Raw genomic sequence first — 26,371 nt, 5'->3', positions numbered from 1 at the left:
TTATTCACAAAATAGAAACAGACTTCCATAGAAACAAATTTATGGTTACCAAAGGAAAAATAAGGACAGAGGTATAAATTAGGAGCTTGGGATTAACAGGTACACACTACTATATATAAAATAGATACACAACAAGGATTTACTGTATAGCACAGGGAACTATATTCAATACTTTGTGATAATCTATAATGGAAAAGAATCTGAAATATATATATATGTATGTGTATATATATATGTATATATATATATGTGTATATATATATTACTGAATAACTTTGATGTATACCTGAAACACAATATTGTTTAAAAAAACCTTAAAATTTAAAAAATAAATTTTTTTCAAAATTTATCGTCATTAAATTTATCATTTACCTATAAAGAGGTCAGGTGACAAAGAGGTCCTATCCAAACATGGCAGCACAAAGGCAGCTCCTAAAGGAAGAGTCGGCCCTAGGGAATGATTCAGATAATTGCTTTCTTGGTCATCTGGGCCTGGAACCATCTGTGGGTGGGAGGACAAGAAGAGATAACAGCCATGAGGAGGAAATGAAGGACCTGGAAGTGTGTGAGAAGAGAAACAAGCAACAGTGAGTGACTCTAAGGAAAACAAAGGTGCTTTGAATTATGCTGGAGACAAGAAGGCTGTGATTCTTATCTTCTGGTTTAAATGCAGTCCCTGGATACACTGTGTAAGCCAGGAAGCCTTATCAGACACCCACATCACATTAGAGTGCTAGCCACAGAAAACAGGGCTCAATAAGTCAGAGTAAAGGCCATTTAGCTCCACTCTGAAGGTCTCTGAAGGAGACCATCTTTCCCAACAGCCCCTTGCAATTTCAGGCTTCCTTTCTCTGATCCTGCAAACGCTGTTTCTCAAATCTGAGAATTTCTGCTTATTCAGTGTTGTGTATACAGGGAAAAACATCAAGGCGGCAATATTTCCCAGTAACTTTCATTTATGCAGGACTCTATTGAGGTCATTCATCAATCTGTTTCTCTTTGAACTGTCCTTGGTGCTTTTCCTCAAAGAAAAATGTAAAATGTTACACATTGTTCTTTTAGACTTTACCAATCTTTCACATGAAGACAATTTGATAATAATACTTTACTTAGCTTAAACTCACTTCCCTGGTGGCTCAGAAAGTAAAGAATCTGCCTGCAATGCAGGAGACCCAGGTTTGATCCCTGGGTTGGGAAGATCCCCTGGAGAAGGGAAAGGCAACCCACTCCAGTATTCTTGCCTGAAGAATTTCATGGACAGAGGAGCCTGGTGGGTTACAGTCCATGGGGTCTCGAAGAGTCGGATACGGCTGAGTGACTAACACTTTCACTTTTCTTCAGCTTAAACTTATGACTAGTCAATTCAGCAAAGGCATATTTTCCCCAACTTTATTATTCCTGATATATCCCATTATAATGTTAACTCAAATTCCCCCCATGGCAACATACTGGGTTTTATGTAACCTGAAGTCAGTTTGGACATGCCTATTTCCCTATTTCATCCTCTGTTGGCTGTAGTTTTAAGTTTCTATGAGAATTAGACTCTGTATGTGTAACTAATGAATTTTATTACAATTCCACAGGATCTCTTTCCTACTTGTCAGAGTGTTTGACTCTTTGTGATCCCATGGACTGTAGCCCACCAGGCTCCTCCATCCATGGAATTTTCTAGGCAAGAGTACTGGAGTGGGTTGCCATTTCCTTATCCAGGGGATCTTCCCGACCCATGGATCAAACCAGGGTCTCCCACGTTGTGCGTAGATGCTTTACCATCTGAGCCACCAGGGAATCAACTAATATTTCATATATATTTCCTTAAATACAAGTAGTAAACCTGACGTTACTTTTATCTAACTTGGGAAAATCAGTATATTCAATGGAGAGGATGCAAGGGCAGTTTCTATGCAACAGTTGCTGAATCTACCTGGGTTGGCACATACCAGGAACCTGTGGCTGTGTTTCTCAGATGTACATGGGGAAATATAAGCCAGGATCAGAGGTGAAAAGGATATATACCATGCAGGCACAAGAATGTTTAGAGGCACAGCAGCTTGAGTCAGGAAGAGAGATGTGGGCAAAAAAAAAAAAACAGGGTCATCTTCTAACCTACATTATCCCACAGTTTGTGAGTCCAAAATATGGGAAGTTCTCCTGATATATGTGTGTCACTATAACTCTGCTGGGATTGGCTAGGCCAGTGGGTTCACAAGGGTGACAATGGCCACAATATCCAAGTGTTCCACTAAGTACTTATGACTAGTGAAGTGAAGGAAAGAGTGAGCAGATTGCTTCCCAATGCTGGGGCCCCACCTCTCATTACAGTTCAATTCAGTTCAGTTCAGTAGCTCAGTCGTGTCTGACTCCTTGTGACCCCATGGACTGCAGCACGCCAGGCCTCCCTGTCTATCACCAACTCCTGGAGTTTACTCAAACTCAAGTCCATTGAGTTGGTGATGCCATCCAACCATCTCATCCTCTGTCGTCCACTTCTCCTCCCACCTTCAATCTTTCCCAGCATCAGAGTATCTTCAAATGAGTCAGCTCTTCGGGTGGCCAAAGTATTGGAGTTTCAGCTTTAACATCAGTCCTTCCAATGAATATTCAGGACTGATTCCCTTTAGGATGGACTGATTGGATCTCCTTGCAGTCCAAGGGACTCTTAAGAGTCTTCTCCAACACCACAGTTCAAAAGTATCAATTCTTCAGCACTCAGCTTTCTTTATGGTCCAACTTTCACATGACTACTGGAAAAACCATAGCCTTGACTAGACGGACCTTTGTTGGCCAAGTAATATCTCTGCTTTTTAATATATTGTCTAGGTTGGTCATAACTTTCCTTCCAAGGAGTAAGCATCTTTTAATTTCATGGCTGCAGTCACCATCTGCAGCGATTTGGGAGCCCAAAAAACATAAAGTCACTGTTTCCACTGTTTCCCCATCTATTTTCCATGAAGTGATGGAACCAGATGCCATGATCTTAGTTTTCTGAATGTTGAGCTTTAAGCCAACTTTTCCATTCTCCTCTTTCACTTTTATCAAGAGGCTCTTTAGTTCTTCTTCACTTTCTGCCATAAGGGTGGTGTCATCTGCATATCTGAGGTTATCGATATTTCTCCCAGCAAAGGAATGATATTGCTGGGTTAGAAAGCTCAAAAGTGTATTTGTGGCAGAAAAAAATAGTTATCCAAATTCTTTCTAAAACGAGGATTGAAATATAAAGAATATTAAGTGACTTTCCTAAAGTCACATTGCACTGATTTATCTGAAGTGCTATTAAAAATAATCCCATGTACTACATATTAAGCAATTATTACAGGTTATTAAAAACTTCTGAAGTCCTGGCCAGTACCTGCTCACTAAGGAAAAGCTAGTTAAGAGTTATGATTTATTTTATGGTTACTTGTACAATGGGAACCATTTTCAGTAGGACTTAAGATAGTATGTGTTCTTTAAAAATGTTACCAGGAAAAAAAATGTTACCATGAATAGAAAAATCATCATTGAAGGAATGATGATTTCTTGACTCAGATTCTAGAATTTGGTCTGGAATAATGATTTGTTGACTGAAGATGATGACAAGGACCACCAAGTAACAGAGAAATATGGCTTTGGGCCTTTGGAGTTGCAAATGAGCAATGCATGCTTGTGTGCTCAGTCACTTCAGTCATTTCCAGCTCTTTGCAACCCCATGAACTGTAGCCCACCAGGCTCCTCTGTCCACAGAATTCTCCAGGCAAGAATACTGGAGTGGGTTGTCGTTTCCTTCTCCAGAGCAAATGCATAAGAACATACTATCTTGGAAGAAACTTTAGCAGCATATTTGGCGATAAAGACCACTGCATATTTAATCCATGAAGACACAATAATTTAAATTCACCTGACACTGCCAATTTTGTCTCATAACCTGATTTGAATACTAGGTGTTTCACCTGCCCCTTCCCATTTTCAGTGAGACCATTACAGTAAGAGGTGATAAGGAAGGTAGCATATACATGTAGGATGCTTCTTTGTCTAGTTCTGTAGTCAGCATAAATACTTTTGTCTGCTAAAGTACCTGTGACTACACCCAGGAAATCCAACAAATCTGGAAAGTGTAGGGTCTCTGGGTTGAGCTCAGGAAATGTCAGCCAGTCTTTAGGATACTATCAGAGTTCAGAATGGCTCTTGATTTGGCAGGACCCTAGCTAGTTTCCCTACTCTTACCTTGGTGGTGGTGGTGTAGTTGCTAAGTCATGTCTGACTCTTGCGACCCCATAGACGGTAGCCCACCAGGCTCCTCTGTCTGTGGGATTTTCCCAGCAAGAATACTGGAGTGGATTGCCATTCTCTTCTCCAGGGGATCTTCCCAACCCAGGAAAGTAACTCCATATTCTTGAACAACACATCTCATGATATCCAAGACAGAACATACACACCACTATTGTCATGTTGGCAAAAATGTTTACAAAACTGTGATATGCCTTCAAACATGCACTGATCGAAGGTGAGCCAGAGATTGATGGTAAGAACACCATACAAAAGATGTCCAGTGACCTAAGACCACGCTGAGAATGTGTAGACCTGGACCCCAAATATCATTTGGACCACTTTAGTATTGAAAATGGTTACACAGTCTACTCTGACACCAGTGTGGTTTCCAGAACCAGCTAGACTGAGTCTATTATTTAGGTGAGTCTGCACATCGTCCTTCCAGCAGGCAGTGAGGTCTAAGAGGCTACCTTCTGCTATCAGTGCTACATGGGTACAGTAATCTAAGCTTATCTACCAACATGAACATGGTCTTACCAGGGCAGAGAACTATAACTCAGGAAGTGAGGTTACTTTTTCAAGGTCACTAGTAAGGGGGTGAAATGGGCTTGGACCCAGGTCTTTTGACTACTGATTCCATGTTTCCATTATACCTTCTCTGTCTAGAATGGTAACCTGCTGAATAGTGCTGCAGGCCCCTTGCAACAATCTTTTCTCTCTTTCGAGATGACAGGAAGGCGCTATTCTCTCTGACCTAGAACGTGCTACCATAGCACACCTGGAACCAACAATTGATGGATAACAAATCTGTCCCATGCCAAAAGGCAAGACTGTTCACTAGATTGCCCTTCTTTTCCTTGCCTCCATTTCCTTCATCTTTCCACACTGTCACATTGTCTTTGCCCAGGGAAATATGGAGGAAGGAGAGCATGGTGCATGAAAGGGTCTGCTGATGTGGGTTGAACTGGAGTCACATCCAGTCTGTTCCATCAGCCCAGAGTTTGGATGGCCCAGCCTTGGTGAGAAAGGCTATAGCCCTTCTTTTACCTGGTGAAGGACAGTCCTCTCAAAGGAACCATCACTCATCAGTACTCCTCCTTTGCTTTGAAACAATCTGGACAGTGGTGCATGGCAGATTCTCAGGTCACTATGGAGCTAAAATTTCCTTGCATAAGTGTCTTTCTGGCATCGGCATGGTTTAGGGCATGTGGTCTGTACTGATCACTATTACTGATAGAGGTGGAACCTCCTTTGGCCTTAGTGAGAAAGTAAGCTGATTGGAGACAACCACGAATTTCCCTCCTGCCTTGTGTGGTGTTGGGATCGAAAGGGGTGTGAAAGTGATAGGAAGTCACATCTCTTATCCTGACTATAACTTAGATGCTTAATATTTTTCAGCCCTCTCTTTAATTTCTAGTGATCCTAATAACAAAATTATAAAATGGGGAGGGAGAGACCCAGGACAATACTCATCAAACTTTCCTGCACAATAGAATCAGCTGGGATAGTTTTAAATATCCACTGCCCAAGCTATACCCTATACCAATTAAAGCAAATTCTCTGGAGGTCCAGTTATGTTTTCACATTGTCTAAGATGACTCCAGTATGTAGCCACATTTGAGAAACAGTTATAAATGAGGATCAAAACTGGCAGCAGCCAACTGCATTCACCCATCAAAGGGTTGGCTTGGTTGGAGAAAACCATGCTCTCACTCCTATTTCTTAGGTGCAGCTGGTTTTTACTCTGCTGCCTATGTTGATAATCCCTGGAAGAAAGCAGTCTTCTGAATGTAAATATCCTAAACTATAGCCGGTTCACCTCTTTCCCTCTCTCCACCAAGCTGGGCTTCTTTTTACATAGAAGCAGAGATGATGTGAAGGCCCATGATTGCACAGGATCTATGAAAGCATCAGCCTATGAAATGAAGGGTCCTCCCTACCCCATGGAGGGCTTCCGGGGTAGTTCAGCTGGTAAAGAATCCACCTGCAATGCGGGAGACCTGGGTTCGATCCCTGGGTTGGGAAGATCCCTGGGTGGAGGGCATGGCAACCCATTCCATTATTCCTGCCTGGAGACTCCCCAGGAGGAGCCCAGCAGACTGCAGTGCGTGTGGTCACAAAGACAGTGACCACAAGTGCAGTAAGTCACTTACACGAGTAAGTGACTAAGCATGGCACTAAGTGACTAAGCATGGGAGAGTGTTCACAACTCTTCAGACACGAGTGGTGACATTTGAGTTCCTTCAATTGTGTTAAGATTCAAATCACCCCTTACCTCACACAGAACCTCCCCCAACCTCAGCAAAACATTCACTCTGGAGTGACTGGGGCCACCATTCTAGCTGGATTTATGCCCCCTTCCTCTTTTGACAACCCCAAAGGAAAACTGGGACCTTAGCTTCCAGAACAGCAAGTACTCACAGGAACACAAACATTCCTGTTCACAGGTGTGCTCAGTGCTACGGCCCATCACACTCTTAACCCCTGACTTTCCCAGTGAGTTCTGCCCAGGAACTTCCCTGGACTCTATCAGGAGGCATTATCATAGGAGCCAGGATTAGGGCCACAGGTGCACATGCCTTTTGTGCACATGTGCACATCCTTTTGTGCACATGGCTGACTTTATGATGCTTTATTCACCCCCTCCTCTTGCGCTCATGCTAGCAAATACAAGGGGTTAGAGTTGTAGCTTCTGGGGTGTCAGTCTTCATGTCACTGCTTTTCCACAGCTGACTGGGACCTCAGCCCGTGTGTCCCCTCCAGTGTCTGCTCTTCTCAGTCACGTGTTTCCTGGCTGATCCTTGTGCTCTGCTACTGCTTCTCACTCATGTTTCCTTCTGCCCAGGTGTCACCAGTGTTCATCCTGCTTCCCCAGCCACACTGCCAACCAACCACACAGAAGCCAGATCTTCCCACTACCTCAACCCTCCCCAGCCCCTCTGTCCTCCAAGGGGCACCACGGACCTGGGCAGAATCCTGGAGCCTGGGTACCTGGGTAGCAGTGGCCAGTGGGAAATGATGAGGCCTCAGAAAGGGAGCATATCCGGGGACCTATCCTCAGGCTCCTCCACGTACCAGCTTAACTCCAAGCCCACAGGTTAATATAAACCCAAGTAGGTCAGCCGGTGAAATGAAGTCTCATTTAGGATCCACCCCTTTCCTACCAGGGCAGCATTTTCCATGTCTCATCTAGTCCCTGCTGACAGAATGGGAATAAAGGAAATGGCCCTGGCAGTGCTGAATCATTCCAAGCACATCCTTCATTCTCCCCACCCTGGGCCTCGGCATAACTGAGGTTATTGATATTTCTCCTGGCAATCTTGATTCCAGCTTGTTCTTCTTCCAGTCCAGTGTTTCTCATGATGTACTCTGCATATAAGTTAAATAAGCAGGGTGACAATATACAGCCTTGACGTACTTCTTTTCCTATTTGGAACCAGTCTGTTGTTCCATGTCCATTTCTAACTGTGGCTTCCTGACCTGCATACAGATATCTCAAGAGGCAGGTCAGGTGGTCTGGTATTCCCTTTCTTCCAGAATTTTCCACAGTTTATTGTGATCCACACAAAGGATTTGGCATAGTCAATAAAGCAGAAATAGATGTTTTTCTGGAACTCTCTTGCTTTTTCCATGATCCAGCAGATGTTGGCAATGTGATCTCTGGTTCCTCTGCCTTTTCTAAAACCAGCTTGAACATCAGGAAGTTCATGGTTCACATATTGCTGAAGCCTGGCTTGGAGAATTTTGAGCATTACTTTACTAGCATGTGAGATGAGTGCAATTGTGCAGTAGTTTGAGCATTCTTTGGCATTGCCTTTCTTTGGGACTGGAATGAAAACTGACCTTTTCCAGTCCTGTGGCCACTGCTGAGTTTTCCAAATTTGCTGGCATATTGAGTGCAGCACTTTCACAGCATCATCTTCCAGGATTTGAAATAGCTCCACTGGAATTCCATCACCTCCACTAGCTTTGTTCGTAGTGATGCTTTCTAAGGCCCACTTGACTTCACATTCCAGGATGTCTGGCTCTAGGTGAGTGATCACACTATTGTGATTATCTGGGTCGTGAAGCTTTTTTTTGTACAGTTCTTCTTGTATTCTTGCCACCTCTTCTTAATATCTTCTGCTTCTGTTAGGTCCATACCTTTTCTGTCCTTTATCGAGCCCATCTTTGCATGAAATGTTCCCTTGGTATCTCTAATTTTCTTGAAGAGATCTCTAGTCTTTTCCATTTTGTTGTTTTCCTCGATTTCTTTGCATTGATTACTGAGGAAGGCTTTCTTATCTCTTCTTGCTATTCTTTGGAACTCTCCATTCAGATGCTTATATATATAGAACCTTACAAATCCTAAACAAAGCGTCCTGGAGTGATATGCCACAATGTTCAGCAAACGGCAGGAACAAGGCAAGGATCTTCACTACTGGGGGCGGTGGAGGGGACAGACTTGAGGGGAGACTACAACTTATAGGGACCATTGATGTCTGATTGGCTCACCCGTCACCAGAGAAACCAGAGGCCGGGGTCGGGGCAACCACATAGTTGGTTATTGATTAAGCCCTATAATTAAAGCGCTCCAAATCGGGAAAGGAGTACCTCAAGCCTGTATATTGTCACCCTGCTTCTTTAACTTATATGCAGTGTATATCATGAGAAACACTGGGCTGGATAAAGCACAAGCTGGAATCAAGACTGCCAGGAGAAATATCAATAACCTCAGATATGCAGATGACACCACCCTTATGGCAGAAAGTGAAGAAGAACTAAAGAGCCTCTTGATGAAAGTGAAAGAGGAGAGTGGAAAAGTTGGCTTAAAACTCAACATTCAGAAAACTAAGATCATGGCATCTGGTCCCATAACTTCATGGCAAATAGATGGGGAAACAATGGAAACAGTGACAGACTTTATTTTTGGGGTTCCAAAATCACTGCAGATGATGACTGCAGCCATGAAATTCAAAGACACTTCCTCCTAGGAAGAAAAGTCATGAAAAACCTAGACAGCAAATTAAAAAGCAGGTACATTACTTTGCCAACAAAGATCCATCTAGTCAAAGCTATGGTTTTTCCAGTAGTCATGTATGGATGTGAGAGTTGAACTATAAAGAGAGCTGAGCACTGAAGAATTGATGCTTGTGAACTGTGGTGTTGGAGGAGACTCTTGAGTGTCCCTTGGACTGCAAGGAGATCCAACCAGTCCATCCTAAAGGAAAGCAGTTCTGAATATTCACTGGAAGGACTGATGCTAAAGCTTAAACTCCAATACTCTGGCCACCTGATTCAAAGAACTGACTCATTTGAAAAGATTCTGATGCTGGGAAATATTGAAGGTGGGAGGAGAAGGGGATGACAGAGGATGAGATGGTTAGATGGCATCACTAACTCGATGCACATGAGTTTGAGTAAACTCCGGGAGTTGGTAATGGACAGCGAGGCCTCTCGTGCTGCAGTCCATGGGGTCACAAGACACAACTGAGCAACTGATTGAACTGGTAATTAAGGGGATTGGATAGTCATGTGGGTGAAGGAGTGGCTGGTGAAGGAGAATGAACAGATAGCAAGAGAACAGTCATTTTGAATGACTTGACCATACAATTTCATCTGGAGGTGCCAGCAAAACTTCCTTCAGAGCTTCCCCAACACTGTTCAATGGGCATCCACAGCTGGGCCTCATTTCCTGTGTGGATGGCATGGGGTTGGGGAGCCAACCTAAGTGTTGATTGGTTGCGTCAATATATCAAAATTAACAATTTTATTTACAAATATTTACTGAATAATCAAAAAGGCTCAGAATATTGTTCAAAAAGATTAAGTCCAGAATGAAAGAATGCTTATAGAAAAAACAGAATATCAAAGAGATATTTCTAAATTAGCCTCCTCAAGCAAGAAACATGAGAGGAAAGGTCACTGCTTGGGAAGATAACAAAACCCAAAGAAAAGGGAAAAGGCAGAATTACTAAGCTACCAGGGCTTCCCTGGTGGCTCAGCAGTAAAGATCCAGGAAAGGGAGGAACAGGAGGCCTACACACCTTCTCAGGTTTCTGCCAATGCAGGGTATGAGGCACAGGTTCAATACCTGGGTTGGGAAGATCCCCTGGAGGAAGAAATAGCAAACCAATCCTATATTCTTGCCTGGAGAGTCCCATGGACAAAGGAGCCTGGCAGGGTACAGTCCATGGGGTTGAAAAGAGTCAGACACAAACACGCACCTATGCACCCTTACATGAACAAAGCCAGGAGGGTACAATGTGGTCCTTCCCTTGGAACTTGCCTTATAAAGAAGGTGGCACCAAGATTTTAAGTTGTCTGGGATCTTGTGAACCAGATGTCCTCCATCCATGTCCAGAGTTCCTGACTTTTGGTCACATATCCCCAGGGTTGGCCTTAAGGCCTGTGCTGCTTTAGCTGTCTGTGGAGGTGGAGCCATCTTACTCTGTCCCCTCCAAACAAGAATCTAACCAGAAAGAAATGTATCTGTGCTTCTTAGGCTGGTGGAAAATATTCCCTCATCTTCCTCCCAGATTGCTCAGCCCTCTTCTTTGCTGGCCTGCTTTGTGTTGGGAGTGGGGTATGGTAGTGGGAATGATCCAAGAGAGGAAGGAGGAGTGGGAAAAATAAAACACTGGTGAGACACTAGTGAGGACAGAGAGGAGAAAGGGAAACAGAGGCAGAAGAAGGAGGAGGATGAGCAGAGCTTGAGTGCCAAGGTGCTCTAGTCTCTGGTCCCAGAATGGCAGCTGCCCTCTCTTGAACTTCCCTTGAATTTATCCTGGACACACACAATGGGCACACACACACACACACACACACACCAGCTCCTCTCACACCCTCCAACCTCCTTTATTCACAGAAGAGCAGCCTCTCAGCCCCCGCCCCCTCCCATGCCCAGATTCTGGGAGTTCTTTCCTTTTTCCCTGAGCCTCCCCAGAATTAGGCACAGATTCTTCACCAGCACCCAAACCCTTGTCTATGGTTGTGGAGAGTCCAAAGCATAGAACTCATCCAGTAGAAGAGGAAATGCAGGCCACACGGGGTATTGGGTCACCCTGAAGAATGATCAGCTGTCCCAGGCCATTCTGGGTTGTTTTTGAAGATGTAAAACTCATTCAAAAGAAACTCTGAGATCCTTGTTGCAGGCCATTGCTGCACGTAGCAAATTATGCTGTGCTGTGTGCTGTGCTCAGTTGCTCAGTCATGTCCAACTATGCTATGAAATCTTAAACCAGGTGATGACTTCTCATTCGAAAGTCATGGGTAAGTCTTTAAAAGCAAAGCAGGTGGTCAGTGCTAATTACTGGTAATCAACAAGACTGGGGCAGATCCCCAAAAGGGCCAAGTAGGAGAAGCTGCTTAGGTCAATGACTAAATGACCTCCTGTATTAGTTAGCTTGGGCTTCCAGAAAAAAAAAAATGCTATGGACTGGGTGGCTTAACCAGAAATCTGTTTTCTCACAATTTTGAGAAGTCCTAGATCATGGTTGGAACTTCCCAGCAATTCAGTTTCTGGTGCAAGCTCTCTTCCTGGCTTGCAGATAGTCCTTGCCTGGCTGGATCCTCACAAGGTCTTTTCTTGTTACTTAAGCTGGGATAGGGCAGGAGCCCAAGCTCTCTGGTATCTCTTCATTTAAGGACATGTACCCCTTTTCCTACTTGGAACCAGTCTGTTGTTCCACGTCCATTTCTAACTGTGGCTTCCTGACCTGCATACAGATTTCTCAAGAGGTACGTCAGGTGGTCTGGTATTCCCATCTCTTTCAGAATTTTCCACAGTTTATTGTGATCCACACAGTCAAAGGCTTTGGCATAGTCAATAAAGCAGAAATAGATGTTTTTCTGGAACTCTGTTGCTTTTTTGATGATCCAGAGGATGATGGCAATTTGATCTCTGTTTCCTCTGCCTTTTCTAAAACCATGACTGCAGCCATGAAATTAAAAGATACTTACTGCTTGGAAGGAAAATTATGACCAACCTAGACAGTATGTTGAAAAGCAGAGACATTACTTTGTCAACAAAGGTCCATCTAGTCAAGGCTATGGTTTTTCCAGTGGTCATGTATGGATGTGAGAGTTCGACTATAAAGAAAGCTGAGTGCCAAAGAATTGATGGCTTTTGAACTGTGGTGTTGAAGACTTGTGAGAGTCCCTTGGACTGCAAGGAGATCCAACCAATCCATCGTAAAGAGATCAGTCCTGGGTGTTCATTGGAAGGACTGATGCTGAAGCTGAAACTCCAATACTTTGGCCACCTGATGCAAACAGCTGACTCATCTGAAAAGACCCGGATGCTGGGAAAGACTGAGGGCAGGCGTAGAAGGGGATGACAGAGGATGAGATGGTTGGATGGCATAATGACTCAACGGACATGAGTTTGGATAGACTCCGGCAGTTGGTGATGGACAGGGAGGCCTGGCGTGCTGCACTCCATGGGGTCGCAAAGAGTCGGACATGACTGAGTGACTAAACTGAAACTGAAACATCCTATCAGTGCCCCAAGGCTATGATCTCATTTAATTACATCCTTCAAAGTTCCTTCCCCAAATACAGCTTCACTGGGGATTAGCGTCCAAGATATGAATTTGTGGTGGGGGGCGGGGGGAGGGTGGGAAACACATATACTCATCTCCTAACACCACCCCAGCCTCCTTCCCCCATGAAGGCATTTTCAGCTCTCAACTCTGATCCCTGGGAACTGCCCAGGCTGGGTCCTCAGATTCGTCTCCCCACAGGCATTTTCCTTTTCTCTCTCTGACTCAGATGCCTCAATATGGGGCCCAGCTGTTGACTGGCTGACCCTCAGAAGCAGTAGACTGACTTGCTTTCACCTCGATCACTTTCAGAATGGAGCAGCCACCACTGACTGATATGCCTGCGGAAATGTGTTCACTGGGGAGACTGGCTGTGATAGACTAATGCTTCCTCAAAGATGCCCACATCTGGGTCCCTGGAATTTGTGATTATGTTACTTGACATGGAAAAAGAGAATCTGTGGGTGTGATTAAATTAAGGAGAAGTCAGGTGGGCCTTAGGAAGCATCACTATGAGCAAAGTTAGTGGAGGTGATGGAATTCCAGTTGAGCTGTTTCAAAGTGTAAAAGATGATGCTGTGAAAGTGCTGCACTCAATATGCCAGCACATTTGGAAAACTCAGCAGTGGCCACAGGACTAGAAAAGGTCAGTTTTCATTCCAATCCCAAAGAAAGGTAATGCCAAAGAATGCTCAAACTACCACATCAGTTCAGTTCAGTTCAGTCACTCAGTCGTGTCCGACTCTTTGCGACCCCATGAATCACACCACTCCAGGCCTCCCTGTCCATCACCAACTCCTGGAGTTCACTCAGACTCACGTCCATCGAGTCAGTGATGCCATCCAGCCATCTCATCCTCTGTCTTCCCCTTCTCCTCCTGCCCCCAATCCCTCTCAGCATCAGAGTCTTTTCCAATGAGTCAACTCTTTGCATGAGGTGGCCAAAGTACTGGAGTTTCAGCTTTAGCATCATTCCTTCCAAAGAAATCCCAGGGCTGATCTCCTTCAGAATGGACTGGTTGGATCTCCTTGCAGTCCAAGGGACTCCCAAGAGTCTTCTCCAACACCACAGTTCAAAGGCATCAATTCTTCGGTGCTCAGCCTTCTTCACAGTCCAACTCTCACATCCATACATGACCACAGGAAAAACCATAGCCTTGACTAGACAAACCTTTGTTGGCAAAGTAATGTCTCTGCTTTTCAATATGCTATCTAGGTTGGTCATAACTTTCCTTCCAAGGAGTAAGCGTCTTTTAATTTCATGGCTGAAGTCACCAACTGCAGTGATTTTGGAGCCCAGAAAAATAAAGTCTGACACTGTTTCCACTGTTTCCCCATCTATTTCCCATGAAGTGGTGGGACCAGATGCCATGATCTTCGTTTTCTGAATGTTGAGCTTTAAGCCAACTTTTTCACTCTCCACTTTCACTTTCATCAAGAGGCTTTTTAGTTCCTCTTCACTTTCTGCCATAAGGGTGGCATCATCTGCATATCTGAGGTTATTGACATTTCTCCCGGCAATCTTGATTCCAACTTGTGTTTCACACGCTAGTAAAGTAATGCTCAAAATTCTCCAAGCCAGGCTTCAGCAATACATGAACCATGAACTTCCAGATGTTCAAGCTGGTTTTAGAAAAGGCAGGGGGACCAGACATTAAATTGCCAACATCCGTGGATCATCAAAAAAGCAAGAGAGTTCCAGAAAAACATCAATTTCTGCTTTATTGACTATGCCAAAGCCTTTGACTGTGTGGATCACAATAAACTGTGGAAAATTCTGAAAGAGATGGGAATACCAGACCACCTGACCTGCCTCTTGAGAAATCTGTATGCAGGTCAGGAAGCAACAGTTAGAACTGGACATGAAACAACAGACTGGTTCCAAATAGGAAAAGGAGTACGTCAAGGCTGTATATTGTCATCCTGCTTATTTAACTTCTATGCAGAATACATCAGAGAAACGCTGGGCTGGAGGAAGCAGAAGCTGGAATCAAGCTTGCCAGGAGAAATATCAATAACCTCAGATATGCAGATGACACCACCCTTATGGCAGAAAGTGAAGAAGAACTAAAGAGCCTCTTGATGAAAGTGAAAGAGGAGAGTGAGAAAGTTGGCTTAAAGCTCAACATTCAGAAAACTAAGATCATGGCATCCAGTCCTATCACTTCATGGCAAATAGATGGGGAAACAGTGGCTGATTTTATTTTTCTGGGCTCCAAAATCACTGCGGATGGTGATTGCAGCCATGAAATTAAAGATGCTTGCTCCTTGGAATGAAAGTTATGAGCAACCTAGACAGCATATTAAAAAGCACAGACATTACTTTATCAACAAAGGTCCGTCTAGTCAAGGCTATGGTTTTTCCAGTGGTCATGTATGGATGTGAGAGGTGGACTATAAAGAAAGCTAAGCACTGAAGAATTGATGTTTTTGAACTGTGGTGTTTGAGAAGACTCTTGAGAGTCCCTTGGACTGCAAGGAGATCCAACCAGTCCATCCTAAAGGAGATCAGTCCTGGGTGTTCACTGGAGGGACTGATGTTGAAGCTGAAACTCCAGTACTTTGGGCACCTGATGCAGAGAGCTGACTCATTTGAAAATACTCTGATGCTGGGAAAGATTGAGGGCCAGAGGAGAAGGGGATGGCAGAGGATGAGATGGCTGGATGGCATCACCAACACAATTGACATGAGTTTGGGTGGACTCCGGGAGTTGGTGATGCACAGGGAGGCCTGGTGTGCTGCGATTCATGGGGTCACAAAGAGTCGGACAGGACTGAGCGACTGAACTGAACTGAGATGGGGCCCCCATGGAATCGCAAAGGTTCATACAGACGGAAGGAGAATTGGTGTCAGAATAATGTGTTGTGAGAATAACTTGATCAGCTGTAATTATCTTTGAAGATGACAGGGGCCTATGAGAGTAGAATGTGGGCATCTTCTAGAGGCTGGACAAGGCAAAGAAAGAGATTTTCTCTTAGCATCTCCATGAAGAATCACCACGACCCAACTGTCACTTTGATTTTTGCCCAGGGAGTTGCATCTTGGACTTCTGATCTCCAGAGTCATAAAATAATAAATGTTTGTTGTTTTAAGCCACGAAGTGTGTAGTAACAGGTTATAGGAGCAACAGGAAACTCCTACAGTGGACAGCAGTGGATAAAGAATATTTAAAGTCAGTGTGCAGGACGTGTAGTGTCAGCTGTTCCAAGAAAGGACAGGTTTTCCTGGAAGTTAACTGGGTGCTGAGTTCAAGATTCTCCCTCCAGGCTAGTCACCTTCCCTCTTAAGCCAAATGCACTTCAAGAATCAAGTTCCTCCACTCCTTGGTCTCTGGTCTGAAAAGCAAGCTGGTTGCTTGTCTAGCCTCCGCACTCCCTGCCCTCAGGTCTAACCCAGTCTTATCCAGTAAGAGAAAACATACAAACCTCATTCTTCAGGCAAACACATTATCTTTCTATCCCTTATTTTGGTCATCAGCTTCTTCAGAATCTTCAACTTTTGTATTCTGTATGGTAAGAAAAGGAAAAACATGGTACCTGGGAGACCATGAGGATGAAGTAAGAAGGTGCACAGAAAATACACCACATAGAACTTTGAGATATAACTTTTGTCAACTACAAACTGGCACTTGCCATCCACCTTTACAAGGATTAAATGCTGCAGCCACTGATTTTCAACACCCCCTGAAAGGAGTTCAGGGTGGAGAGCAGAAATGAGACCACTCTGTGCTCTGGGAAAAACTGGCAGAACAAGTCTTCAGATAGTGATGTATTTTCAGGCGCCGATTTTATGACCCGAATATCTCCTAGTACCTAGAAAAGCACTAAAATCCTTCCTGGTGACATGTGATCCTCATGACTAGCAGTAACCTTCTGCAAAGAATCTGCACTGGAATGCATGTACTCTCCCTTCACCAAGACTACACATACACTGACCTTCACCCGTACCTTTGTGGAGCAAGTTCTCAGAGCTATCTGAAATGCTGCCTCCTGAGCTCCTCATTTTGCCCCAAATAATCCTTGAACTCACAACTCTGATGCTGTGCATTTTTTAAAGTTAGCACCCTGAATCTATATGTCTACACATATAACACATACTTATGGTTTATTTTGTTCCTACAAATATATATTTACATTCATTGTTTTACAACTTATTACTTCTTAAAACAAAATTGGATCAGCAACACAGAGACATTACTTTGCCAACAAAGGTCCGTCAAGTTAAGGCTATGGTTCTTCCAGTAGTCATGTATGGATGTGAGAGTTGGACTGTGAAGAAAGCTGAGCACCGAAGAATTGATGCTTTTGAGCTGTGGTGTTGGAGAAGACTCTTGAGAGTCCCTTGGACTGCAAGGAGATCCAACCAGTCCATTCTAAAGGAGATCAGTCCTGGGTGTTCTTTGGAAGGAATGATGCTAAAGCTGAAACTCCAGTACTTTGGCCACCTCATGCGAAGAGTTGACTCATTGGAAAAGATTCTGATGCTGGGAGGGATTGGGGGTAGGAGGAGAAGGGGACAACAGAGGATGAGATGGCTGGATGGCATCACCGACTCTATGGACGTGAGTTTGGGTGAACTCCTGAGTTTGGGTGAACTCCAGGAGTTGGTGATGGACAGGGAGGCCTGGAGTGCTGTGATTCATGGGGTCGCAAAGAGTCAGACACGACTGAGCGACTGAACTGAACTGAACAGAGGACCACAGAATTACTATTCTTAGCATGTAACCCAGAACAAAGGTTAAGAATGCAAGGAAGCTGGCTAAAGTCCCCTACATCTCAACTAAAGAATAAAGGATCTGCTTCCACTGATTCCTGGGCTCCCTAAGCTGTTGGGAATCATGACATCACTTCTCCTTCAGCATCTGGCCTGCCCATTGGTCGTCTAGGCTGGGGTGGGAGGGGAGATGAGGGGCATGGGACAGGGCGTGGGTTGGAGAAGAGGAACCGCCTTACAGGTCCTGAATGGGGCTGGGCTTATGTAAATTTTGCAGCAGAAGTGGTACAGTAGCGGGCCTGCCACTTTGCCGGCTGTGGAAGTTTTTCCCAGATACTGCTTGGATTTTATTAGAAGAGTTGTTAGGAGTGCCCGAGAGGCGCGGGAAACGATGGGGTGCGGTCGGTGGTGGAAGAGATGGTGGCAATAGCAAAGTGAGCCTGTGCGGACAGTGAACGTGTCTAAGGCTGTGCGGGCGGCGGGCAGAATTACTTCATATTTACCTGGGTCGCAAAGAATCGGACACGACTGAGCTGACTGAACAGAACTGAACTACCTGGCAGGGGAGATACTGTGATCACGAAGGTGGTTCTCCCACGGCGAGGCTCACCCATTGCACTGCGGGTGTGTTGACCTCTGCGATTTCCCCAAACGCGGGAAACTCAACTGCATAATTTGTGGTAGTGGGGGACTGCGTGCGTGCTTTCCCCTGGTAACTATAGTTTCAACGATAAAACTACCTTCTACCATAATGTGGGATTTCTCTGCCGGCTCAGGCAATTTGAAACATCTCCCTGCAATGCAGGAAGCCCTCGGAAAGATTTCCTAGAGAAGGAAATAGCAACCCACTCCAGTAGTCTTGCTTGGGAAACCCCATGGATGGAAGAACTTGGTAGGCTATAGTCCATGAGATCACAAAAAGTAAACACGACTAGTCAAACAAGTTCAGCTCAGTAGTGAATACAGGAAGAAGTAGTGGAGAAGGAAATGGCAACCCACTCCAGTGTTCTTGCCTGGAGAATCCCAGCAGAGCCTGGTGGGCTGCTGTCTCGGGTCACAGAGTCAGACACGACTGAAGCAACTTCGCAGCAGCAGCAGTGAATACACTGCTCCCTCAAGCTATTAACTTTTTATGTTTTGTATTATACATAGAGGTTATGCATTGTTTTTTATATATATACTACAGTAGCTACTTCAGTTCAGTCTTGTCGACTCTGTAGACCCCATGGACTGCATGCAGCACTCCAGGCTTCTCTGTACATCGCCAACTCCCGGTGTTTACTCAGACTTAAGTCTGTTGAATTGGTGATGCCTTCCAGCCATCTTGGAGAAGGAAATGGTAACCCACTCCAGTATTCTTGCCTGGAGAATCCCATGAACGGAGAAGCCTGGCAGGCTACAGTCCACGGGGTCGCAAAGAGTCGGACACGACTGAGGGACTTCACGTTCACGTTCCAGCCATCTCATCCTCTGTCGTCCCCTTCTCCTCCCACCTTCAGTCTTTCCCAGCATCAGGGTCATTTCAGATGAGTCTAGGGGGTACATCAAAGGTTGTATCTTGTCAGCCTGCTTATTTACACGCAGAGTACATCATGTACAAAACTGGGTATGCAGATGACACCATCCGTATTATGCCAGAAAGCAGAAAAAGTGAGAGTGAAAAAAGTTGGCTTAAAACTCAACATGCAAAAGACAAAAATCATGGTATCCGGTCCCATCACTTCATGACAAATAGATGGAGGAAACAAGGGAAACAGTGACAGACTTTCTTTACTTGGCGCCAAAGTCACTGCAGATGGTGACTGCAGCCATGAAATTACAAGACACTCACCCCTTGGAAGAAAAGCTACTATAAACCTAGACAGCATATTAGAAAGCAGAGACATTAATTTGCCAACAAACGTCTGTCTAGTCAAAGCTATAGTTTTTCCGTGGTCGTGTATGGATGTGAGTTGAATCATAAAGAAGAAGAAAAGTTGCTCAGTCCTATGCGACTCTGTGATCCCATGGACTGTGACCTACCAGGTTCCTCTGAGGCAAGAGTACTGGAGTGGGTTGTTATTTCCTTCTACAGAGGATCTTCCGGAGTTGGGGATTAAACCCAGGTATCCGGCATTGCAGGGAGACACTTTAACCTCTGAGCCACAAGGGAAGCCCAAAGAAAGCTGAGAGCCAAAGACTTGATGCTTTTGAACTGTAGTGTTGGAGAAGACTCTTGAGAGACTCTTAGACTGCAAGACTAAACCAGTCAATCCTAAAGGGAATCAGTCCTGAATATTCATTGGAAGGACTGACACTGAAGCTGAATCTCCAATACTTTGGCCACATTATGCGAAGAGCCAACTCACTAGAAAAGACCCTGATGCTGGGAAAGTTGAAGGCAAGAGGGAAAGACGACGACAGAGGACGAGATGGTTGGATGGCATTACCAATTCAGCGGACATAAGTTTGAGTAAGGTCTCGGAGATGGTGAAGGGCGGGGAAGCCTGGCGTTCTGCAGTCCATGGGGTCGAAAAGAGTTGGGCACGACAGAGCGGCTGAACAACAAAACAAACGCATACTTTCCACCGCTCAACGCTTACAGAATTTGGCACATTTGAACAGTCCTGTTACTGCTGTAAATCCTTCTTTGTGCCTAACTTATTTGGGCTCGCAGATCCTCCACCGTCACGGTGCAACGCGTGGGAAGGCGGATCTTTGGCTTCTGGTCGAATTCCGACCAGAGCAAACGCCGTGTCGTCGCCCCGCCCCTCCCGCGCCACACGAAGCCGGCGGTGGCCCGCAATTCTACCTTTGGACCTGGGGTACCAGACATGGGACAGCCCACGAAGTCCCAAGGGCTCTTCTGAGGACGTTCAGAGTTCCCACGGCAGCAGGAAGAGGACAACTGCAAAGAGCAAAGGGACTTTTTAAAATTTTTCCTGGCGGGAATTTCACCTCAGGGCAGAAAACTCTAGAAATACCAGCAGAGCAGGCGCATTTGAAGGAGGCCTAAAAGCCCCTCCCCGTCGCTCACCCGGAACGGGTTTCCTCTCATTGCACTGCGCCCAAAGCTGTAGAGACGGCCGCCGGCTGGCGAGTCAGGCGCCCGCTGGCGTCGCGGAGGAAGCCTCTCGCGGCGGAGTGACAAGCGCGCCGGGGTGACAAGCGCGCCGGGAGGGAGGGAAGTCCTGGGACCGCGCGGTTGCGAACCACACGGCTCAGCTGGTGGAGAGCGAGACGGCCGTGTTTCCACGGTGTGATGGCAGCACTTTGGACTGAATCCAGCGATCCGAGTTAGAGTCTCCATGGGACGTTTCCCTTTAGGCCGCACGCAGAGTCTTCTACTGGCGCAGCCGGAACTCAGTCTCCTCCTGAAAGCGAACTGCGCCTCCGGTGCGCGCTGAGTGGACCTACTCTCCCGCCCCAGAGCCCAACTCGTCCTGCTCTCGGGACCAGAACGTCTGGGTCCCGCGGAGGAGGCCCTGGGCCCCCGTGCTCTGCCGCCTCCTCCTCAGCAGTCGAGGTCCGAAACCTGCTGCTTTGAGAAGCACAGGTGCGTGGACCACGAGGAGGTGGGGGACGAGCCCGTGGCGTCCCCGCAGGACCCTGTGGCTCTGCCGGTCAATGGTCATCGGAGGCCCGGCCCCGCCGCCAAAGGGCGCAGCGACCGAAGCACTGCCACCCCCTGTCGGGTCACCCTGGGTCTCGAGGTAAAAGGCAGAAGCTGCGCCCACTGAGTCCTGCCCCACGATGGGGCTTCGGACCGCACGTCTTGTCCCTGTGAATAGTGGTCCCGGGGCTGTGATGTCATTGACCAGCCAGGATGACAGCTTTCCGGGCGGGGTTCCAGACCTGAATGGGAAGCACTATATTTTATTCAGGTGCCCTATTATTCGCAGTTTTGATTGATCCTATTTCAGTTTATTTCAGAACTTCTCGCTCCTAAGTCTCCTTTGGACACGAAAAACTGCTGTTAGGCTAAGACTTGAACCTTGACTCCAGGAAATCTTGTCCTTTCATCCCAAACTCAGCCAGAAAGAGGAGTCTGGCCGGTGTATTCCAGCGTCTGAGATCAGGGGTTGGCCACCCACGCCTTTGAGACACTTGCAGATCTTATAGTTGGGGCCAGAATAGTGAATATATTCTAGTTAGATTTGAGTTGGAAACAGCATTCACTTTTTTATCATTATATAATTAACTTTTTAAATGTCACTTCTAGACATTGGAAACACGATGTAACTTTGGTGGAACAACCATATAGATGAGAACTATAAAAGAGAATAATTTATATGTACCCTGGAACAGTGACAAAATTTTTTAAAAAGCTGCTTTCCTTAATTGTGTTATTATTGACATTGTTGGTATTTATTCTTATTCCAAATGATGTGGGGAAAAGCAAAGGAGATTGTATGAAATCTTGTATTTCTATTACTCCCCGTGTCCTTAAAAACAAAAATCCTGGTATACAGAAAAGAGGCAGATGAAAGATAAACATTCAATAAAGCCTGACATTCTGAATTTGAATATATACATTCATACAAAGATGAGTATGCATTTCTTAGCTCTGTCCACTGGAAATGCCTAGAAACAAACCAAATCCAGGAAACATCTTAAGGTTATAATTTGATTTGGGAATAACATTTTGCACAAAAGGAAACCAGAGATTCTTAGACAAATGACTGAGTCCAGGTCAGGGGCAGAAAATATTCAGGATCAAAGAGATGCACCTTATAGTGTTATCAAGAAAGGTCTCAAATACTATTAGAAACTTTTCAAAAGAGTTGAGGAGCCAGCTTAAAGTCACTTTCACTGTCAAAAGAGAGAGAATTTAAGTATTGATAAGAGCTATATTGCAATGAATTGAAATACTTCACTGTGTTTAAATTTTTGAATTCATATTAGCACATAGAGTAAAAAGGAAATAAATGAACTAGTGACCACAGAGGATGCTTGGAGTATTGCTCATTAAGCTGCAGTTTTCTTTACAGAGGGTACCACTGAGTAACTAAACAGTATTTAGTATTTAGGAGAGGTTTCTTTTTATGCAAGTATTCCAGTTAAATACTACATGATGATGGAATATCACCATTTAGTGCCACAGAATCAGTAAATGGATTGAGAGGTCTTGAACTAAAAGGGCTGGTAATACTATTTGAAGAAACACACAGGACTTGATGTGCCTCCTCACAAGAGTGCACACCACTTCTGAAGTAGTCTTGGCAGGCTTGCAAGTGTGAATCTCATCAGTCTCTGTATCAACAGGTCCAAAGTAGGGACCACTAGACATATGGCTGTTGAATAGTTACAAAGTAGTAGGACTGAGGACCTGGATTTTCATTTATAATTCGTGTGACTGTAACCTTAAAAGTTGGAGACATGCACAATATTTTTCTAATAAACACAACTTTAAAACATTGGTAGAATTATATTTCCTCTGTGTGTGTGCTCAGTCACTCAGTTTTATCCAACTCTTTTGGGTCCATGGATCATATCCCACCAGGCACCTCTATCCATGGGATTTCCCAGGCTAGAATACTGGAGTGGGTTGCCATTTCCTATTCCAGAGGATCTTCTTGACCCAGGGATCGAATCCGCATTTCTTGTGTCTCCTGCATTGACGGGCGAGTTCTTGGGAAGCCCCATATTTCCTTTAAGGTATATATAGCATTATCAGCTATGTAGAAGATTATATTTGCATTATTGTGCTCTTATACTTTTTAATTGTCAATGTGGTTACTAGAAAATTTTAAACTACGTGTGTGTGTGACTTGCATTTTCATTACATTACAACACTGCTGTCTATTCTACCACCAAGAAGGAAGTATGAAGGACAGAAACACTTATTAAGGTACACCCTAGTATACAGTTTTGGAGAAGGCAATAGCACCCCATTCCAGTAGTCTTGCCTGGAAAATCCCATGGACGGAGGAGCCTGGTAGGCTGCAGTCCTTGGGGTCTCTGAGAGTCAGACACGACTGAGCGACTTCACTTTCACATTCATGCATTGGAGAAGGAAATGACAACCCACTCCAGTGTCCTTGCCTGGAGAATCCCAGGGACAGGAGAGCCTGGTGGGCTGCCGTCTATGGGGTCGCACAGAGTCGGACACAACTGAAGTGATTCAGCAGCAGTATACAGTTTAGACTGTGGGAATGCTACAGAAAAACCAACTCAGTTTCTTCAACAAATGAATGATTTAAAGGGAAAAAAAAGGACAGCAATAGACCAAGAGAGATGGAGAGTGAGTGAGAGAGAAAGTAAGGAAGGAAGGAAAGAAGAAATTGAAGGTAAGCATACATGTAAGAGACTTAAATGCATTATCTTAGTGATTCCAGTTTGTGGACTCTATTTGGATCCAAAAAAGAATACTAACTTAGAAACAATAATGGAGGAGGGGGAGGGGGGCTTCCCTGGTTAAGAATTTGCCTAGCAATGCAGAGGACACAGGTTTGATCCCTGGTCCAGGAAGATCCCACATGCTGTGGGGCTCCTAAGCCCACAAGCCGCAACAACTGAGCGCATGGGCAGCAACTACTGAAGCCCAAGAAACCAGCAAACGGCAAGAGAGGAGCTCCCCCTCTCCACAGCTGGAGAAGCCCTGCACCAAGCCATAAAGACCCGGGGAAACCATAAACAAATAAATTAATTTTAAAAGCCTATGTGATCAAATAAGCTGAAAAAAATGCTGCATTTTAAAAAATGGAAATTTTGAATAGTCTTTTATGATATTAAAGATTTTGAATTAATTTATGATTATAATGCCGTGATGATAATACTTTTAAAAAGAGTTCTCATCGAGAAGAAACATGCTGATATAGATGAAACATGATGTCTGAGATTTCCTTTAAAAAAATAGGAAAAGGTAAGTGCATGGATATAGTAAGACAAGTTCAACCATAAGCTGGTAATTGTAGACCATGCCTGACAAAGCTGGGAGTGTTCTGTTATGTCTACTTTTGTGTACTACCGAAATTTTGGATTTGAAAAAGAATGATAGGAGAACACAGGTCCACCTGAATAATAGCAGCAGAATCTCTCAACATACAATTCTGAGGGCTAGGGACTAACAGAGAGAGTCAAGGACACCATTCAAAACCCTGCCCCAAACAACCAGGGACCAGAGAACACTGTGGGCGTGACTTGGTTTGTATTCAGCTAGGTCTGGGAGCCACACAGCAGCAGAGGGATCAACAAAGACCCTGCATATAGAGGAGAGCGCAGCAGGGAGGGAGTACTCCAGACAGAACTCAGGTAAAGTAACTCACAGAAAGAGTAACTCAGAGGGTGTCTGAGACATGATTGGCTCTAGCTCTGGTGACTAGGGAATTGATAGGAAGGGGTTTGACAGTGCAGAGGACCGAGGGTGGCAATCTTGAGGAGGCACAATTACTGGGATCAGGTGTGAGACCGAGCTGAAGGGAGCATCCTTTGGACACTTGTGGTGATGAAAAAAGAATGGTGCAACTGGCAGAAATTAAAGGCCCTACTGGAAGAAATAGAATCCCCAAATCAAGAGACACACCAAGCCTTTCCCCCAAGCCTTAGCTCTGCTAGAATAACTGGACAAGACAGAACTAAAACAAAGAAATCAACTAGGCCACTCAAAGCACTAATCCCTTCTGACCTGGAACAACTGTTTCTCATTCAGGTAGACCTAGTCATATGAAAATGAAAACTGTATAGCAGACATTTCTTCCAAGGTGACAGAAGAAAAAAGTGTAAAACAAGAGTCAAAAATTTCAGCAAATGAAAAGATTGCCTCAAAATTAATCAAAAAACATTGGGAAATGTAACATGGCATCCATATTTTGAATTGTTCTGAACAAAGCATTTGTAGATACATGCACATGGAAAAAACTTCAATATTTTACGTAAACAAGACAGAAGTAGACAGGAAAGAAGAAATGAGAAACTGGAACTGGCAGAGATTTTAAAAAATTGAAGGTATAGAAAATTCTTTGAAAAAAGAAGGCTGAATGACAAGGTACATAGAGAACATATTTATCCCAACTTATAAGGGACACTGCATTACAAATGAAAGCATCAAACAGAATAGAAATGAACAAAAGGTAGTGAGAAAGGATCAGAGAGAAAATCATAGAGACCTAGGGGAAGTAGACCTGAAATGGTCAGTTCTAAGACCTATCCTAGTAGAGCTGAAAGACTTTTTTTTAAAAAAGAAAAAATGTCCTGAAGCTCCAGACCACCCTTTGCCCTCAGTGAAGAAAAATCAATTTACATTCTACATCTCAGCAGAACATACAAAGTAAGATATTATTTAAAAAAAAAAATCAATAAACTCATTGTGGACAAGTTCTTTATATTTAGCCAAGGTGTCTGTCCTATATCAAAGCAACAGAAAACAAGTATTAAATATATCAAACTTAAGGAGTCCTCACTCCATCAAGAGAAATCTTTAAAGATGAACTCTGCTCATCAAGAATTGACTGGAAACTATGAGTTTCATACATCTGGTCATCACTGTATATATGTGATTGTAGATTTTAGCCACTGTGTCGTGGGCCCTGCTCTGGGGGCAGCCTAGGTACACCCTCAAACTTCTGCAGGGAGGCTGCTGGTACTCCCAGAGTGGGACAGCCATCCTGTGCCACCAGGGGGTCGAAAGGACCCAGTGGGGCCCTCCTCCAGCTCCTACCTCTACTCTACCAGTTAGCACATTAACAAAAAAAGGTAGGAAAAATATAGTATATAAAGGGTATACATTTGATTGGGTTGAAATAATACAATAAGGTAATACTACTATAAGGTAGGTAAAGACAGAAGGAAAAAGCAGAATAATGTCCTCGAGCATCACAGTAGTAAAAAGTTGAAGTTGACAGATAACATTTAAAACATATACTTCAAATATTAGAAATGTGACGAAATACTAAAGGACTAACGTGTCA

General features: G+C 44.5%; 1 non-coding gene across 1 annotated transcript; it reads left to right on the top strand.

Annotated features, from left to right (window-relative positions):
* The first annotated feature begins 18,031 nt into the window (after positions 1-18,031).
* On the top strand, positions 18,032-18,195 carry LOC139182421 (U1 spliceosomal RNA). Its single transcript, XR_011566084.1, has one exon. It is a non-coding gene; the product is annotated as a U1 spliceosomal RNA (small nuclear RNA).
* The last annotated feature ends 8,176 nt before the right edge of the window (positions 18,196-26,371 follow it).

The sequence above is a fragment of the Bos indicus genome, chromosome 3, assembly GCF_029378745.1.
Source record: "Bos indicus isolate NIAB-ARS_2022 breed Sahiwal x Tharparkar chromosome 3, NIAB-ARS_B.indTharparkar_mat_pri_1.0, whole genome shotgun sequence".
NCBI classification, from domain to species: Eukaryota; Metazoa; Chordata; class Mammalia; order Artiodactyla; family Bovidae; genus Bos; species Bos indicus.
The sequence above is the reverse complement of the archived record's forward strand: the minus strand, read 5'-3'. Positions and strand labels throughout refer to the sequence as shown.